Here is a 6,000-nt window from a genome sequence, read left to right as displayed (position 1 = left end):
TTGTGTTTGAAACTGTTTACCTAATACTGGGACTCAAACCCACATGTCAGGGACTCTGTGCTATGCTTAGTCACTCGCTCGTGTCCAACCAGGACTTGAGCCAGGCCAAAATCCACGGCGCTTGCTTTCAGGACCTAATGAAGCTCAGGTTCCTGATGTCTCGTTGCAAAATAAATTCCGTGAGAGACCCAGCAATGGGTAAGAGGTAGATTTGTTCCGATTCAGAGATAAACACACTCCAGAGTGTGGGCCATCACATGGCACGGTGGCCGTGGAATGTGGTGTGGTGAGTTTGAGTGAGTTGGGCGATTTCATATGTTAACGAGTCGGAGGATCACTCCCACAGCAGGGGAGCCACCCACTCACCGCTCTTTCGACAGAGCCTTGGAACTGTCCTGGCACCGCTGGGTGTGTCATTAGCTTGCAGATGGAGGATCACGGTTTAGCTGAAATTGACTTGTCTGTCGTCTTAGACCCACTTGATTTTAATCGGTTTATGTTATGCCCTTTGGTTCAGTTCAGTCGCTCAGTCGTGTCCGACTCTTTGCAACCCCATGGACTGCAGCACGTCAGGCCTCCCTGTCCATCACCAACTCCTGAAGTTCACACAAACTCATGTCCACTAAGTCAGTGATGTCATCCAACCATCTCATCCTCTGTCGTCCCCTTCTCCTCCCGCCTTCAATCTTTCCCAGAATCAGGGTCTTTTCAAATGAGTCAGTTCTTCGAATCAGGAGGCCAAAGTATTGGAGTTTCAGCTTCAACATCAGTCCTTCCAATGAATATTCAGGACTTATTTCCTTTAGAATGGACTGGTTGGATCTCCTTGCTGTCCAAGGGACTCTCAAGAGTCTTCTCCAACACCACAGTTCAAAACCATCAATTCTTTGGTGCTCAGCTTTCTTTATAGTCCAGCTCTCAAATCCATACATGACTACTGGAAAAACCATAGCTTTGACTAGATGGACGTTTGTTGGCAAAGCAATGTCTCTGCTTTTTAATATGCTATCTAGGTTGGTCATAACTTTTCTTCCAAGGAGCAAGCATCTCTTAATTTCATGGCTACAGTCACTATCTGCAGTGATTTTGGAGCCCAAAAAAATAAAATCTGTCACTGTTTCCATTGTTTCCCCATCTATTTGCAATCAAGTAATGAGACCAGATGCCATGATCTTCATTTTCTGAATGTTGAGCTTCAAACCAACTTTTCCACTCTCCTCTTTCACTTTCATCAAGAGGCTCTTTAGTTCTTTTCCCTTTCTGCCATAAGGGTGGTGTCATCTGCGTATCTGAAGTTATTGATATTTCTCCTGGCAATCTTCATTCCAGCTTGTGCTTCATCCAGTCCAGAATTTCTCATGATGTACTCTGCATATAACTTAAATAAGCAGGGTGGCAATATACAACCTTAACGTACTCATTTCCTGATTTGGAACCAGTCTGTTGTTCCATATCCAGTTCTAACTATTGCTTCCTGACCTGCATACAGATTTCTCAAGAGGCAGATCAGGTGGCCTGGTATTCCCATCTCCTTAAGAATTTTCCAGAGTTTGTTGTGATTCACACAGTCAAAGTGTATGGTGTAGTCAATACAGCAGAAGTAGATGTTTTTCTGGAACTCTCTTTCTTTTTTGATGATCCAGCGGATGTTGGCAATTTGATCTCTGGTTCCTCTGCCTTTTCTAAATCCAGCTTGATGAACTGGAAGTTCATGGTTCCCGTACCGTTGAAGCCTGGTTTGAGAATTTTAGGCATTGCTTTGCTAGCATGTGAGATGAGTGCAATTTTGCCATAGTCTGAGCATTCTTTGACGTTGCCTTTCTTTGGATTGGAATGAAAACTGACTGTTATGCCCTTGGACTACGCATTCTTTAAAGTATTGTGCCATGCCCCCTTCCCTCCTGTTTCAGGCCTTCATCTTCCATGTTTCCCACAACATGTGCAACAACAGCACCTCCAGTGAATCCGCTAGGGTGGGTGACGGGCTCCCAATGCCTGCTAGAAGTCCTTCTGTTGGTGGCGTCCCTTCAAGGGCAATTGGGCTTCCAGGGATAATGTTTGCCACTTTGGGGGTTAGCACTTCAGGCCGTTTGGGCCCAAATCCTTACCACCCTTCTCCTAAAGTTACAAACATACCCGCTGGATCAAATCTCCACTCCACTTTTATCAAACATCTGCTCTGTTGCCTCTCATCATTTTGTCCTTAAGTCACTTACTGAGTCATACAACCAGGACCCTGCCCCCTTGTAGGCAGCATGGCTCCATGCAGCCTATTATTAAAATCTCTAGTGCACCTAACAAGACCAGATAACACACTCCTTTGTCATTCAGTTCAGTCCAGTCACTCAGTCGTGTCCAACTCATTGTGACCCAATGAACTGCAGCACGCCAGGCCTCCCTGTCCATCACCAACTCCCGGAATTTACCAAAACTCATGTCCATTGAGTCAGTGATGCCATCCAACCATCTCATCCTCTGTCATCCCTTTCTCCTCCTGCCCTCAATCCCTCCCAGCATCAGGGTCTTTTCAAATGACTCACCTCTTTGCATCAGGTGGCCAAAGTATTGGAATTTCAGCGTCAACATCAGTCCTTCCAATGAGCACCCAGGACCAATCTCCTTTAAGATGGACTGGTTGGATCTCCTTGCAGTCCAAGGCACTCTCAAGAGTCTTCTCTAACACCACAGTTCAAAAGCATCAATTGTTCTGTGCTCAGCTTTCTTTATAGTCCAACTCTCACATCCATACATGACTACTGGAAAAACCATAGCTTTGACAAGATGGACCTTTGTTGACAAAGTAATGTCTCTGCTTTTTAATATGCTATCTAGGTTGGTCATAACTTTCCTTCCAAGGAGTAAGCGTCTTTTCATTTCATGGCTGCAATCACCATCTGCAGTGATTTTGGAGCCCCCCCGCCCCCAAAATAAATTCTCTCACTGTTTCCACTGTTTCCCCATGTATTTTCCATGAAGTGATGGGACCGGATGCCATGATCTTCGTTTTCTGAATGTTGAGCCTTAAGCCAACTTTTTCACTCTCCTCTTTCACTTTCACCAAGAGGCTTTTTAGTTCTTCTTCCCTTTCTGCCATAAGGGTGGGGTCATCTGCGTATCTGAGGTGATTGATAGTTCTCCCGGCAATCTTGATTCCAGCTTGTGCTTCTTCCAGCCCAGCGTTTCTCGTGATGTGCTCTGCATATAATTAAATAAGCAGGGTGACAATATACAGCCTTGACGCACTCCTTTTCCCATTTGGAACCAGTCTTGTTCCACGTCCTTTGTCATTACCTCTGTTATTACCTACAGTGGGTCTGTGACAATGAAACGTTTGCCACTGGAGACACCCTAAACTGCTCTTATGGAGGACTAGGGGACGAAATCAGTAACTTACAATCCCTCAGAGCAATAAGAGGATAAGGCTGGTGGCTGCTTCCCCAGGTTCCCAGTTTCAGGCCACAGGCTTGGACTGCTTTACATCATGGTATCTATTCCCATCCGTGGTGGACAAACCAGCAATGAGTTAAGGTTACAACCCCTTAATCCTACCCAGCACTGGACACACTGGAGACCTTGGGGACACCCAACTCCAGTCCAGGGCTCCCAGGAGGTCAACATGATTCGAACTGTCCCAGGACCCAATTCTCGGGAGGCTGGCCTGCCTCAACCTGCCCGGGGAGTCAATCTCCAGGAGGCTGTCACACCTCAGCCTGCTTAGGGATCTGCACCCTGACCCAGGAACACCTGGCTGTCAGGTTGCAACAGTACTGGGTAGAATAAGCTTCATAAAGACTCACCCCTGAGGAAGTCCACCCATGGAAATAGAAGTAAGCCTATCGGCTGTGGAACTGTGCCCAGTCTCAGCAATAACTCAGGAATCCAACGAGAACCCCATTGCCTTTCTGGAAAGTCTAAAAGAGGCTCTCCAAAAGTTTACCAATCTCATGAGTTTAGACTCTTATGAGAGACAGGTGATTTTAAAGGACAAATTCTGTTGTAATGTGCATCAGACATCAGGATAAAGTTCCAACAGCTCCAGCAGCAGGACCCTGCTGCCTCTTTAGACGAGGTGGTCCAGACAGCCACCAATACCTTTTATAACAGAGAACAGGAGAGGGAAGCCAAGGCCCCGGAAAGGGAGAAAAGGAAAGAGACAAGGCATGCCCAGATGCTGGCCGTCTTCTAGGGAAACCCTATGGCACCCCAAGTCCTTGAAGGACACGGCACGGGGCAAATGCCTGATCTGTAGACAGGCAGGACATGGGCCAAAGAGCGTCCGGAGAGTGACAACTCTCCTAAAATGGCTTGCTACGAATGTCATCACCTGCGACATTGGGCGGCACTCTGCCCTGGGGACCCAAGAGCCTCAAGGTCAAGCACCAAGCCTTCCCTCACGATGGTTCAAGAGGACTGAAGCGGCCTGCTCCAGCCAGCCCGCCTGTCACAGATAACCATCTCGGGGCTGGAGCCAAGGGTGCAACTGGATGTGGCAGGTAGGTCGAGAATTTCTTGGGTGACACAGGGGCAACCTACTCTGTCCTGACCTCTTACTCCAAAGCCTTCTCCTCCCAAACCTGTACCATTTTGGGTGCTACAAGAAAAGCAATTACAAAAAGGTTTACCCAAGCACTTCTTTGTTGCTGGGATGGACAAATATTTTTCCCACCAGTTTCTGGTGGTCCCTGAGTGCCTTTTCCTGACTGAGAAGAGACCTTTCCCTGCCTTTGAAATTTTGCACCTATTCCAGTCCTGATAGAAGATGCTTTAAAACTCTCACTTGCGGGCAGACTACCTATTTTTACCAGCCGCCAAGTGAAACAACTCTTGAATGGGACAGGCCATTTATGGATGTCTGATCAAAGGATCCTCAGCTGTCAAGTGGTGCTCATGGAGAATCCAGGCCTCACTATATCCCCTTATGAGCTTCTTAACCCAGCCACCCTCCTGCCTACCCCTGAGGGCTCTCTCCCCTTTCACTCTTGTCTAGAAGCCTTGGACCACTGGACAAAACCCCGAGAGGGATTGTCAGAAGATCCTCTGACCAATCCTGAGGAAATCTGGTACACCGATGGAAGCAGCTTTGTCTTGGATGGAAAAAGAAGAGCCGGGGATGCAGTAGTCTCCAATTTTGAGACCGTAGAGGCTAAGCCTCTGCCACCAGGTACTTCAGCCCGGTCAGCTGAGCTCATGGCCCTGACTTGAGCTTTAGAGCTGGGAAAGGAAAAAGAGCAACCATTTACACTGACTCTGAGTATGCCTTTCTGGTGTTACACGCACATGCTGCTGTTTGGAAAGAAAGGGGCCACTTGACCACCCGAGGGTCCCCAGTCAAACATGGTGACCAAATCCTTAGGCTCTTGGAGGCAGTCCATCTGCCCACTGAGGTTTCAGTCTCCCACTGTAAAGGACACCAAAAAGGGAACACGGAAGTGGCACGAGGGAACCAAGCAGCTGATCAGGCAGCTGAGAGAGCAGCGTTACAGAACCATGACCTAACAAGGGTGGCCACCTTAGTTCCACAGACTAATTTGCCAGAAACTCCTTCATATGCTGAAGGTGAGACTCTTAAAGCTAAGAGTGAGGGCTTTCAAGAAGATCATATGCGTGGTTCCAAAAAGAGGGACTCCTTTTTCTGCCTGGGAACCTCCAATGAAAGTTGGTTAACTCCTTGTATGCCACCACTCATTTAGGGGAAAGAGAAAGAAAGTGAAAGTGAAGTCGCTCAGTTGTGTCCAACTCTTTGGGACCCCGTGGATTATAGCCCACCAGGCTCCTCCGTCCATGGGATTCTCCAGGCAAGAATACTGGAGTGGGTTGCCATTTCCTCCTCCAAGGGATCTTCCTGACCCAGGGATCGAACCCAGGTCTCCCGCATTGCAGGCAGTTGCTTTAACCTCTGAGCCACCAGGGACTTAGGGAAAAGGCCCTCCAAAGATTACTGGAAAGGCCCTTCAGAGGAACAGGCCTCCAAACGACTACAAGGCAAGTGGCCGCCTCTTG

The sequence above is a fragment of the Bos javanicus genome, chromosome 22 (assembly GCF_032452875.1).
Source record: "Bos javanicus breed banteng chromosome 22, ARS-OSU_banteng_1.0, whole genome shotgun sequence".
NCBI lineage: Eukaryota > Metazoa > Chordata > Mammalia > Artiodactyla > Bovidae > Bos > Bos javanicus.
This window is presented reverse-complemented; position numbering follows the sequence as displayed.